We start from the raw sequence: 15,055 nt of genomic DNA on the forward strand, positions 1-15,055 counted from the left end.
AATGTCATTTTGACTACTGTAAATACTCAAATTAAAAATAAAGGACATATGAAGAAAGAAGCTATCTGCATCCAGAGCAATGACTGATAAATGGAAGTATGTCTAGAATGATTTTACATCTATATGTAAACATATATGTATGTATGTATACACATATTTGTGTCTAGTGGTAGCTATGGAGGAAGAAAAGAAAAAAAGAAAATTTGCATGAAAACTTCATTATATATTTAAAATAAATAGCAAGTTGTACACAACAGATTTGCAACTCCATGTACAATCATCTTTTTTATTATACTATGTTATAGAAATGCTTTATTCCATAAATCAAAAAGAAACTAAAATTTAAAAAAAAGAAATTAACTTTTAACAAAGGAAACTCATTTGACAATCACTCATTGTTTTGTTTGTTATTTAAATTTTCACATAGCTACATCTTTTCTCCTCAACTAGACTTGAAGCACCTTGAGAGCAGGGTCCTTATACCTTTTTGTAGCCCCCTTAGCATTGGGCTAGGCACAGAGTTGGATGTTAAATAAATATTTGTTGAATGAATGAACAAATGAATGTCGTTCCTCTATCTCTTTTCCCCTCCATATATACACAAACATCTCCCCCACACCCTTTGTCAGAATCTCTCTGGTCATCAGATATTTCAATAGCTGCTCCCAGCTGATAAGAGCTTTCTTGATAACCTCCCTCCCCTTTAATTGTGTTTAAATATTGATCAATGCAGAGCTGGTTAACGTTCAACACGCCCAAGTTCCTGAATGCCTGTTCTTGAAGCACACAGATTCACCTGCCTTAGGCATCTAGGGTTGGTGGAGAACCTTAGCAAAAAGTCAAAACAGCCAAAAAAGAATAAAACCATTTCCTTTGGTTCATGTATGGCATAGTGAGACATGTACTCTATTGAGAGTTAGAAGATCTAGCATCTATATTCCTCCAAAACCGAAGGTGTCAGACAGGGACTGGGCAGCATGTAGCCCACAACATGCTTCTGGAACCAGATTAAAATGTAATTGGAAAATATTTAGCAAAATTAGTAAAAATACAGTAGAACATAGATAATATTACCTTTTAAAACCAAGCTAATATGCAGCCAGTGGGGATCTTTACATATAGATTTAAATTAGTGGCCCCTGTTTTTATTTGAATTTGTCACTGCTGTCCTAAACTACTAAGTACTTGTTTGGTCTTGAACGATTTTTATTTATATATGTGTATGTGTACATACAATATACATATATATTCCATGTGTATATCACAAATATTCCATACATATCACATATATTCCATATGTGTATATACTTATATGTATGTGTATATGTATACACAGACACACCCAAGGGATCTGCTTGGTGCCTGGTATCCAATAAGTACTTTATCAATATTTGTTGAATAAATGACCTTAGTCAAGTAATTTTTTCTGAATCTGTTTCCTCCTCTGTAAAATGGGGGTAATAATGGCCACCCACTCTTATTCATCTCACAAGTTGGTTGTGAAGAATAATTGAGAAAATAGAGAGGAAGTTGCTTTGCAAAAGCGTTTGAATGTGACGTGTCAGTTGTCAGGAGCTATTTGTATTTATATGGATTTTAAAACTGTATCCAGGTCCTAAAGGACCTGTTGAAGGAGAGGAAACTAGACAGGATTCTTCAGAATCATCTCCTTAAATTCCCTAACTAGAGGTAGCCGATGGCACAGTGGATAGAGTTCTGGACCTGGAATCAGGAAGACCTGAGTTCAAACTCAGACTCAGACATTCTGAGCTATGTGACTCTGGGCAAGTCACTTGCTCTCTATCTGCCTCTGTAGCCTCATCTGTAAGATGGGGATAATAATAGCCCCAATTTCCCAAGGTTGTTGTAAGGATCAAAGGAGATCATAATGGTAAAGTGCTCAGCACAGTATCCAGCACACAGTAAGCACTATATAAATGCTTATTCCCTTTCTTTTAGGCTCATCAGATTAGAAGCACCCTAAAGAAAAAAGTAATCTAATACATTGCCTTGGCTCCCAGCAAGAGGAGGCCTGAACAAATCCAGTCAAATAGTTCCTTTTACCAGAGACTTCAAGAGAATGTGATTATGATCATCTCTTTTTTAAAAAAAAAAGTAGATTTTTTTTTTTTAATTTGCAAAAAAAATGGCAGTGAATAGAGAACAGGTCTAAAGTCAGGAAAATCTGTGTTCAAGTCCGCCCCCAATACATACTGGCTGTGTAACTCTGGATAAGTCTCTTAACCCCTCGACTCAGGAAGATCTTTAAGACTATAAATTACATAGAAGTGAATCTTCTTCAAAGCAGATTTGTCATCTCCCTTATTTTGCATATGAGGAAACTGAGGCAGAGAGAGCATAAGTGACTTACTCAAGTCACCTGGACAGCAAACAAAAGAGTTGGAATTCAAACTCAAGTCCTCTAAATCCTAATCTAGTTCTGTTTCCACTCTGCCAAGAATTCCAGACTTCTGACCTTTGGCCCTAGTGATCTTGCCATTATGTCATTTGATACTTTAGTAGTTGATTACAATACAAGAATTCTATAGACAAAACCTTGAGTAGAGCCAGTCTTGGGCAAAAGAAAAGTTGTCCTCTGTCTTGGTGACCTAGGTGGGAGATAGGGGCATTTACATGTTGCTCCCATGGTAAACTCTTAATGATTCAAGACACCATCTCACTTGTTTCAGTTTAATGTCTCTCCAAAGAAATATTAGATCTTCTGCATTTGCCAAATACAACATTCACCAATAGCATCAGTGCTGTGGTCACAGTCCTTCCCCATCATCATCATCATCATCAACAAATATATATGGAGCACTAACTAAATACCTGGTTCTGCACTACCAGAGCATCACATGATCCCTGTTCCCAAGGAGTTTGCAGTCTGATTGGGATACTAGACATGAAAAGATAATGGGTAATACAAGATAGAAGTCAAAGAAAAATTATAGACAACATACTCACTAATACAGGGGTTCCCAACCTGGGGTGCATATACTCCCAGAAAGTAGAAGAAGCTTCTTAAGAAGGTACAGAGAATACTTGGTAAATAACTATATTTTTCTACTGAAACATCCCCAGAGTAATACGGCTAAGTTGGAGAGGTTGATCACCAGGTTGAACACTAAGTGATAGAATTTTCTGGCCACAGTAACTCATGGAGATTTCTGAGGTTCAGAGGGACTGTGATCCATTTTGGTGATGTGTACCCACAGCGATGAGATCATGGATCTTAGCATTATTGTGAATATCACTAGGATGCAGTACTCTAGTGTTTGGTAAACACAAAGACCTTAACTAGCTGGGTAAGAGCTCACTATTTGACAAAAACTGCTGGTAAAATTGGAAAGCAGTATGGCAGAAACTAGGTAGAGATCAACATCTTACTACATGTAACAAGATAAGCATCAAACACATCCATGATTTAAAGTGTGACATCAATTTTTAAAATTTTGAGATAAAATGCATTCTATCCTTGCCATCTTTCTCTGTCCCTCGTTGAGAAAGCAAGAAAAATAAAGGCCATTGCAAACACAGAGTCAACAAAACAAATTCTTGAATTTGTCATATTAAAAGAAAGCTTTGATATGCTCTGAGTTCATCATTCCTCTGTCTGAAAACAGGTAGCTTACTTCATCATGAGTCTCTGTAGTTGTGGGTGATTCTAGGTGTTGATCAGAGTTCCTAAAGCTTTCAAAGCTGTTTGTCTCATAATACTGTTATTATTGTATACATTCTTCTCCTGGTTCTGCACACTTCACTCTGCATTCATTCATATAGGTCTTCCCAGTTTTCACTGAAACCATCCCCTTGAACATTTCTTATAGCACAATAGTATTCCATCATACTCAATACCATAATTTATTCAGCCATTCCCCAACTGATGAGTATCTCCTCAATTTCCAATTCTTTGCCACCACAAAAAGAGCTGCTATATACATTTTTCTACAATGTAGGTCCTTTTTTTAGGTTATAGACCTAGTAGCAATATTACAGGGGCAGTAGTAGTATTACAGTATTATAGCAGGTAGTGTGTCAGGCCTAAAGCCAGGAAGATTCATCTCTGTGAGGTCAAATCTGGCCTCAGACGCTTACTAGCTGTGTGACCCTGAGCAAGTCACTTAACCCTATTTGCCTCAATTTCCTCATCCGTACAATGGAAATGACAATCCAATCTAGTATCTTTGCCAAGAAAACCCTGAATGGGGTCACAAAGAGCTGGACACAACTGAACAATAACAACAAAGTGGTATTATGGGGTCAAAAAGTATGGTTAGTTTAATAGCTTTGGGGGCATAGATCCAAATTGCTTTCAGAATGACTAGGCTAGGTCACAGTTCCAGTAACTTTAACATATCTGTTTTCCCTCAGCCCCTCCAACTTTTGTCATTCCTTTTTCTGTCAACTTTATGAATTTGATGGAGGTGAAGTGGAAATTCAGAGTTGTATTAATTGATGTTTCTCTAATGATTTCTTCTGTAGAGCATTTTTTTTCACTTGTCTTTTGATAGTTTGGATTTCTTTCACTGAAAACTGACTGTTCATATCCTTTCATCATTAATCAATTGAAGAATGACTCCGTTTTATAAAATTTAATTAGTTCCCTATGATCTTAGAAATGAGATCTTTATCAGAGAAATTTTTTGCAAATATTTTTTTTCCATTTTCTAGCCTTCCTCCAAATGGTAGCTGACTTGGTTTTGTTTGTGCAAAAAGTATCTTAACTTTATGTAACCAAAATTGTCACTTTCACCTCCTATGAATCTCTCTATCCTTTTTTGGTCATGATATCACCATGACTTCAAAAACAAATTAAAGAAACATGGGAGAAATTACCTGTCGGACCATGGACTAGACAAGGGATAGAGAGGTTTACAAGACGATAAAATGAACAATTTAGATTACATAAAATTTTAAAGTTTTTATACGAACGAAACTAATGAAGCTAACGTTAGGAGGAAAATAGATAACTCAAGAGAAAAAAACCTTTGCAGTGTCAGCAAGTTTTACTGATAACAGTCTCATTTCTAGGATATATAAGGAACTGATTCAAATCCATAAGAATAAGACCCATTCCACAATTCGTAAGTGGTAAAAGGACATGAAAAGGTAATTTTCTAAGGAAGAGATCCAATTATCAAATATCTACATGAAGACATGCTTTAAATCACTAATAATTAAAGGAAGGCAAGTTTAAAGCAACTCTGAGACTCTACCTCACACCCATAAGATTGAAAAATTTGAGAAAAGAAAGAAAATGACAAATAATAAAGAAGCTCAAGGAAAATAGGCATATTGATGTCTTATTAGTAGATCTGTGAATTGGTATGACCATTCTGAAAAGCAATTTGGAAAAATGCTCCCAAAGCTATTGTACGTCTTTGACCAAGCCATAACGCTGTTAGGCCTATTCCCCAAAGAAAGGAGGAGGGGGAGGAGGAAAATGAAGAAGAATTTTTTTTTAATTTAGAGCAGCTATTTTTATAATAGCAAAAAACCAGGAAACTAAAAATACCTATCTATTGGGGAATAATTAAACAAATTATAGTACATGGATGTGATAGAAATTTATTACACTATAGGGCAAGATAAAAGGGACAGTTTCAGGGAAACCTAGGAAGACTTGTGTGAACTGAGGAAGAGTAAAATGAACAAAACAAGGAAAGAATTTTAAGCAATAGCAGTAACAGGGTAAAAATAAACAATTTTGAAACTCTTAAGACCTCTCTCTAATCAAGGTAGTTATCAGCCATGACTCCAGATGACCCATGCTATAGCATGCTTCCCAGCTCCTGACAAAAAGTTGATGGATTTCATTATATATATTGAATTATATTATAATTATAATACAACACAATATGGATAATATGACATTTTAAAGCTAAGTCAGTACATAGTCCACAGGGATCCCTATAAATTAACCAATTTCTGTTAGAGTTTGACACTACTGGTGTAAAAAATTGTTCATTTTATTATTAATTGTCCAAATAAATGACAAATAAAGTTGCAGAGGAGGCAAATTTTTTTGGATACAAACAATGCAGAAATCTGTTCTGTTTGAACATACATATTTCTCATAAGGGTTTTTCTTTTCTTTTTATTTTTCAATGGGGAGTGGGATGGAGAGAAAATTGATATTTGTTAAAAGAAAAAATAAACTTAATCGCTTATACATTATGTTCTCACAGAAACCTCCCCAATCGCTCCTTCCCATTCACATCATGTGGAACAGTTTTAATGTGTGTTCCAGAGAGAGTTCGAGAATCATTCTGAGCTAGGGGTGAGATACGGTAGGATTCCACTAAGGCATTCAAAAGGCTCCTTAAATATGCAACAGCTTCTCCTTACTCCAGAAAGGGACTAAAAGAGAAGAAAAGAATCCATCCAAGCATCCGACTGCATCGAAAATCTGTCCCTTTTCCCAGCAAAAACACAGAACCTTAGGAAAACATCAACAATCCCTAAAATTGATAGGTGAGCCTGGGTTAATTTCTGGCCTCCTCTTACAAGTCTCCTCCTCATTTCATATGGCTTCTAAGCAAGGCCTAACTAGAATAATCAGGGGACTAACATACTAATGTCATACAAGGTGGAATATATTCAGCCTTGGATTTCAATGGATTTTCTGGAGTTAGTGTTAAGATTCCAATTTTCCCTCCCCTGACCCCACTCCCAGGTTTTAGTTTCTTATTGCTTTAAAGAGAGAAGGGAGAGTTGGGCTTTTAATCTCAGCACTTGAGAGGTTTTACCATTATTTCCCCTGGTGGAAAATTAATAAAAAATTTCGCAGAATTTTGTTTTACTAGAGGATTTAAAAGTGATTATCCTACAGCTTTGGCCCATCCTCAATAAATTAATTAAGGCATTTATTCAACATTTATTCCAGAATTTATACAGCAGCTCTAGTTATTACTCACCAATCCCCACTGTGTTTGACAATAAGCTCCTTCGGAACACAGGAGTTACTATTGAGACAGAATAACTTGGTGGTTAGGCTACTGGGCTAATGAAATGAAGGTTACGGGTTCAACCCATAAGTGAACCAGTAAACTGGATGAAAGAGCTTGAAAGGGCATCTTAGTTCAATGCCCTTTTTTGTAACAAAGAGATAAGTAAAGTCACACATATAATAAGTAGCAGAACTAGGGATCTGAAACCCAGACCTCTTGATTCTAAATCCAGTACTCCTTCCACTTTGCCAAGATTTCAGAGACTCCATTTGCATTTCCCTTCATTGAGGTGGGTGGTAGTACAGCAGCTAGAGCACAGGGACTAGAGTTGACAAGACTGGCCCTGGATTTGTGTGACCTTGGGCAAATCATTTAACCATTGTCTGCCTCAGTTTCCTCACCTGTAAAATGGGGATAATAACAGTACCTCTCTCAGGGTTGTTGCTCAGATCAAATCAGATCTGTAAAGCACTTACCACAGTGTCTGGCACATGGTAAATGCAACATATGTATTTATTCCCTTTCCCTCTGCACTACCTTTCACATAAAATTAATAATTTTTTACACCAGTGGTGTCAAGCTCTAATAGAAATTGGTCAATGTATAAGCACCCTGTGAACTATATATTGACTTAGTTTTAAAATGTCCTATTATCCGTATTTTGCTACATTTCTATTTATTTTGTTCATTATCTCCCAATTACATTTTCATCTGGTTTGGCCAGCACTCAGGAGCATGGTGGGCCATGGATTTGACACCTCCGCTTTACAGTGATGGTCTCCAGCCTCCTACTAGAAATTTTTCTGTGAAAATTGGTAGTCTCCTTATTCTTTTGCCCTAGAATCTTTTTTCTAGCTTATATAATTCATTCTTTCAATATGTATTTCCTAAACAAAGGGGAAATATAAGAATTAGGGCCAAAAGGGAACTTAGATCTAATCTGGTCCCACCCTCTCACTTTAGAGTTGGGAAAACCAAGCTACTGAAAGGTTAAATGACCTTTATTATTATTTCAAAAGGTTAAATGATTCAGACATCATCTAGGGGAGAGAGCATCAGCTCCAGATTCAAATCCAGATTCTCTGATTCACCAATCAGGTAGCACTCTTCCCAATTCTCCACACTACATTGTGTATGCCTCACTGCTTTAAGCCCAAGACTGCATTAGATGGTATGGGAAATACAAAGAAAGCACAAAACATGATCCCAGATCTCAAAGAATGCCTGTTTTTGTCATGGACACAATATTCAGAATAATGTAATTTGCACATAATAAAACAAGGGAACATTGTGAGGTATAACCAAAAGCTTTCCAACAATTAGACTGGCAGTGGTGCATCGGACAATACGGTCAAGGATTTAGAGCTGGAAGGGACCTTATAAACTATTGAATCCAACACCTTTATTTTACAGATGAGGAAATTAAAGCCCAGAAAGTTAAATGATTTTCCAAGAGTCACAAAGGTAGATTTGAAACCTGGTCCTCTGTCTCTAAGTCCATCAATTTTAGGAAAGGGAAGAGATTAGAAGTAGGGAATTACTGCAGCAACCCAGGCAGGACCTAATGAGTCTCTGCATAAGGCAGAAGCAATGGAAGAGGTGGATGCTGGCCATAGAGCAAAGGAAAACTAGAGAGGACTTGGCCATTGTGGCCATTGATGACTACAGATGACAAGGGAGAGGGGGGAATCCAACTGCATCTGAGGGTGATTCCAAATGTGGGTGGCTACAAGAATGGTGGCTCAAGAATGGTGACATTCAGCAGATGTCCCAAGGGATAAGGATAGAGATGACAGGATTCCTACTCCCTTGGAAGAACTAGAGAGGCAGCCAGGTGGCCCAATGTCTAGAGTGCTGGGCCTGGAGTCAGGAAGACCTGAGTTCAAATTTGTTCTCAGACACTTCCTAGCTGTGTGACACTGGGCAAGTCACTTAACTTGCTGCCTGTCTCCATTTCCTCAACTGTAAAGTAAGGATAAATAAAAGCACTTATCTTTTGTGGTTGTTGTCAGTACCAAATAAGATAATATTTTTAAAGTGCTTTGAAAACTTAAAAGCACTATATAATCAATAAGCATTTATTTAAGTACCTACTATGTGCTGGGCATTACAAAAAGCACTGAGGATACAGATACAAAAAAGAAAGACATCCCTGCCTTCAAAGATCTTATAATCTAATGGAAAAGACAAGAGGAAGAGGGAGTTTAAAGGGATGGGGGTGGAGACGTACCCAGCATGGAAGAATGAGGAAAAAGTCAAAGAAGTCCAAAATGAATTAAGCCTGGTGGGAAAAAAAACGCTAGCTATTATTAACTATTAGCTGACAAGATGTACCCTGGGGATAATTAGATTTTAGACATCTAAAAAAATATTCCCAGGTAAATAGATACATATTCAATTACTTCCACATGTAATGAAAAGGAGAGAGTATCAGAACACGGGGAAGAGCGAGGTTCCAATTCTGATAGTGTGACTGACCTTAGCCAATCTCTTCCTCTTTCTTTTCCTCATCTGTAACATAAAGGGGATAGGCTAGGATAGATCAACAACTCTCTAACTTTTTGATGTCACAGTCCATTTACAATCTTAAAAATTGAGGATACCCCAAAGAATATATTTTTATGTGAGTTATATCTCTTAATATTTACTATATTAGAAATTAAAAGATCTTAGTATTATTATGAAAATGGCTTTGACCTCATCTCTTTGAAAGGGTCTCAAGGACTCTTAGAGATTTGCAGACCACATTTTGAGAACTCTTCAAGTTCTCTTCTAACTCTAATGACCCTATGATCCAATAATCCTGTGACCTAGATCTAATGATCTTATGCTTTTTACAAGGATGACTCAAGCTTGGGGTAGATCCTGAAGTTTATATTCTTACATAAACAAGAAAACCATAAACATACATTTATATCAACTTATCTCATCATCCCCCCTGTCCTACAGCCTCACCTTTGACAAAATTCCCTTCTCATCTTTAATCTTAATATCTTTTTTCTGAAGCTAATATCAGTTTATCTTTCCAATCAATTAATCAACATTTATTGAGCACCTACTATGTGTCAAGCATTGTGCTAAGTGTTTATTTTTACATAGTCATCTATGTGTAGTCTACCTCATTAGACTGTGAGCTCCTTGAGAGAAGGGAATATTTTTTGCCCTTCCTTGTATCCCCAGTGCTCAGCACAGTGTCTGGAATCAGGTAGAAATGTAATAAATGTGAGTTTATTGATATTTCCACCAATCAAACAGAGTCCACAGAATCTACTACGGTCAAAGAGAATCCACTATAATAGCCACATCAAAGTCTATGTCATTTCCAAAAGGAAAAAAAAGGAAGATGAGTGGATTGGGAGCCATCTTTGACTTCAGGATGATCTGGGTTCGAATACCCACTCTAGCACATACTGATACTGAGACCACAGGCAAATTATTTAACTTCTCTATGCTTTCTAGGCAACTCTCTGGAACTATAAATTAGGCATCTAGGTGGGGCAGTGGTTAGAGTGCCAGCCCTGGAGTCAGGAACACGCACCTCTCGCTAAGTTCAAATCCAGCCCCAGATACCTACTAGTTGTGTTACCCTGGGCAAGTCGCTTAACGCTGTTTGCCTCAGTTTCCTTATCTGTAAAATGAACTGGAGAAGGAAATGGCAAATAACTCCAACAGCTTTCCCAAGAAAACCCCAAACAGGGTCAGAAAGAGTCAGACACAACTAAAAAAAATGATTGAATTACAACAAAAAAGACTGTGCATTGTGGAGAAGCTGCTAACTAGAACTGGCAGAGGGAGTTTCCTTACTTTGGAATTTCCTATATCAATGAAATCATAGGTCCATTCTCTCTCTCTTTCAAAGGGAACTTCTGATAAGAGGACAAAATTTCCCTTTTATTGGAATGAGCCATGAATATAAAGTGCTAATGTTTATTTCTGCCACTAGCTTACAGGGGAACCATCCCGAAGTTACTTCATTCCTATGAACCTCAATTTTCCCTTCTTTAAACAAAAATTCCCCTTTGTCCCCTAGGATCTGTAAGGATATAATAACTTATATTTACATACTGTTTATTATTTAAAGTTTAAATTTTGCATAATAAAATTTATATTTTATATTTAAAATTTATAAAGCACTTTTCCCTAAAGTAGTAGATCAGATTAATGGGGGAAATAAAATGTGTGTCATCTCTGAAACCTAGCTCATCTTTCTTCTTTAATTTGTCCTTATTAAAAACTTTTGTCACTATTAGATCTGTATCCCAAAGAGATCAAGGATAAAGGAAAATATGTACAAAACCATCTACTGTAACTCTCTTTGTGGTGGCAAAGAATTGGAAGTTGAGGGAATGCTCATCAATTGGGGAATGACTGAACAAGTTTCAGTATGTGATTGTGATGGAATACTCCTGTGCTATGAGAAATGATGAGCAGGATGCTTTCAGAAAAACCTGGGAAGATTTATATGAACTGATGCAAAGCAAGTGAGCAGAACCAGGAGAACACTGTACACAGTAACAGCAATACTGTATGATGATCTACTGTGAATAACTTAGCTGCTCTGATCAAAACAATAATTCAAGACAAAACCAAAGGATTCATGATGAAGAATGCTATCCATCTCCAGAGAGAAAACTGATGAACTCCAAGTTTAGACAGAAATATGCTTTTTTCATTTTCTTTATGTTTCTTTATTTTTATTTTTGTAACATATTTAATATAAAAATATGTTTTGTATAACTTCACATTTATAAGTGATATATTGCTGGCCTTCTCAATAAATAGGGGAAAGTTTGGAGGGAGAGAATTTGGAACTCAATTTTTTAAAAATTAATGTTAAAAATAAAAATTATAAAGGAAAAACAAGAAAATCCTATTATACTTTTACTATCTGTTTTCCCTTCTAATCCATCTGTTTTCTTTACATATTTAGATGCTATGCCATTTGGTGCATATATTAAGCATTGATATTATTTCATTGTCTATATATCTTTCAGTGTAAAAATATATTTTCCCTGTTTTTCTCCTTTCACAAAGTCTATTTTTCTTTTTTAATAGTCTAACATACATTCAACCCAATCCACATTGCTTATAGTGGAATTTTACAATTTCAGTAACACATAAATATCACATTAAGAGATTACTACTTCCTAGAGGCATCCTCTTTGTATTTCCAGAACCTGATACTGTCTGGCATTTATTTTAATTAAATTATGGGGTAGTGGAAAGAGCACCGATCATGGGGCAGAAGATTTGGGTTTGACTCTTAGCTTCATCACTTACTAGATGTGTAGCCGAAGGCAAATCATTTTCAATGTGGACTGAGAGTTCCCTAAGTGTACCTCTCATATTCTTGACTTTTTGTCCTTCCAAATGAATTTTGTTATTGTTCTTTCTAATTCAGCCAAAAGAATTTTTGGTAATTTAATTTGGAATGGCATTGAATGTTTCAGTTAGTTTAGGTAAAATTGTAGTTTTTATTGGCCCTACCTACCCATGAATAATTAATACTTCTCCAATTCATGAAGTCTGGTTTTATTTGCTTATTCATTTGTTTAAAAAGTTTTTTCATAATTTTGTTCATACAGTTCCTGGTTTTGTTTTGCAGGTGCACTCCCAGGTATTTTATTCTGTCTAGAGTTATTTTAAATAGAGTATCTCTTCTTACAAGGTTTTGTTTGTGACCTATAGGAATGCTGATGATTTATGTGGATTTACTTTATATCCTGCTACTCTGCTAAAATAATTCATTATTTTGACTAACTTTTTAGTTGAGTCTTTGGGATTTTTCCAAGTATATCATCATATCATTTGCAAAAAGAAATAGTTTTATAACCTCATTCCCTATTCTGAGTCCTTCTATTTCTTTTTCTTCTCTTATTGCTCTTGCTAGAATTTCCAATACAATACTGAATAATACTGGTGACAGTATTATAGTAATATAATACTTGGGTAGTGATATAATAATTGGGCATCCTTTTTTCACACCTGATCTTACTGAGAAGGCTTCTAGTTTCTCCCCATTAAAATAATGCTTTCAGATAAATAGTTTTCATCAATTTAAGGAAAAATCCATTTATACACATACTTCCAAGTGTTTTTAATAGAAATAAGTATTATACTTTATCAAAAGCTTTTTCTGCATCTATTGTTATAATCATGATTTTTTTACTTTTATTACTGATATGACGATAATAGTTTTCCTTATGATAACACACCCTGCATTTCTGGTATTAATCCCATTTGATCACAACGTATAATCTTTGTAATATATGGTTGTAATCTTTTAGCCAGTATTTTATTTAGGATTTTTGCATCCATATTCATTAATGAAATTAATCTACAATTTTCTTTCTCTGTTTTTACTCTTCCTGGTTTAGGTATCAGTATCATATTTGTTTCATAAATAGAGTTTGTTAAGATCCCTTCTTTGTTTATTGTTCTAAATGATTTAATATTAGAAATAGTTGATCTTTAAGTGTTTGATAAAATTCACTTATAAATCCATCTGGTCCTGATGCTTTTTTCTTAGGAAGTTCATTTTTGGCCTATTCAATTTATTTTTTTAAAATAGGTCTGCTTAGATATTCTATTTCCTCTCCTGCCTAATCTAGGCAATTTATATTTTTGTAAATATTCTTCCATTTAACTTAAATTATTGAATTTATTGGCATATAATTGAGCAAAATAACTCCTTATAATTGCTTTAATTTCTTCTTTGTTAGTGGCACATTCTCTCATTTTTTCATTTCAGAGCCTTTCAGAGACTCCATTTCCATAAATGAATGAATTGAAAACACTATTATGCACTGACTCTGCTAAGTACTGGAGATTTAAGTAGAAAAAGTGAGCAGTTCCTGCTCATAAGGAACTTACCTTCTAATTGGAGGACACAATATACGTAAGGAATGTCAGGTGCAAAACAGATGGAAAGCCTGAAAGTGCTAATTTCACTCCCTACCTCATGGGATCATGATGAAGAAAGTGTTCTGGAAACCTTAAAGTGCCACACAAATACAAGCTATTACTGCTGTTTTGGGGAAGAGGCATCATCAGACAGACACGTTTATAAAAATCTGGTCACTGTGAAAGTGCTGACCTGGTATCTTTCATATAAAGTGCAGAGGGATGGTTCACAGTTCAGCCAAAAAGTTCAGTGGTTTTCATATCAAATTCACTCTTGCAAAGCAAAGGAGAGGACACTTCAGGAATTGCTTTAACTCCTTGGAACCCATACAGAAGTATGATGTCCTCTGGAGAACAAAGTTCCTTTAATAGGTGGACTACAGTTTGAAAATGCTCATTAATGCTTCTCTCAAAGAGTTATGATGATCAGTGCCAAACAAATGGCATAGTTAAATAACTTACACAATAAATGGCTTGAGACATAAAAGGATAGAATATCCTGGACCAAAGTGGAGGGGTCTAAGAAAGGAGCATTGATACAATGGGTCTTAGAATCATAGAAATTTATAACCAACATGCCCACCTCCCCAGCCCCATTCTAGAGATGAGGAAAGTGAAACTCAGAAATAGGAAATGGTTTGCCTGAGGTTTGCATAACTAGTTAGTGGTTAAATTAAGATTCCTATCCAAGGCTCTTCACATTGTCTTCCTAGTTCCATATTCTGTCCAATTCAAAGGAAAGAGAAATCACCATGAACTGGGATATAGTAGTTATGAAAGTAGAATTTGAAGAATGAGCAGAATTCATAAAAGGTATGGGAATGTGGAGGATACATTTCAGAAGTGGGAGCAATATAAATGTAGGCAGGAATATATAAAACATCTGTAGGGAGTAGGGAGTAGACTTGTCTGAATGAGGAGAATAGTTGGGTCGGTTAAAATGGAAGAAGATGAGGAAGGGCTCTGAATGCACCGCATTCTGAGGAGACACACAGTCAGCTCAGAGTCATGCCTGACTGGTGATGTAGCCTTTGTGCGCTCTGTGGATAAGCACTGTGCAAATATATCAAAAGATCCACCCACTTACCAAACTTCAAGATACAGAGCCTCGGACCACAGAGATTTCTTACAAATTCAATTTTATTTGCATTTTGACTGAAGCACAGATTCCAGATAGAGATTTCTCCTCTGCACAACAG

The sequence above is a fragment of the Notamacropus eugenii genome, chromosome 5 (assembly GCF_028372415.1).
Source record: "Notamacropus eugenii isolate mMacEug1 chromosome 5, mMacEug1.pri_v2, whole genome shotgun sequence".
Taxonomy (NCBI): domain Eukaryota; kingdom Metazoa; phylum Chordata; class Mammalia; order Diprotodontia; family Macropodidae; genus Notamacropus; species Notamacropus eugenii.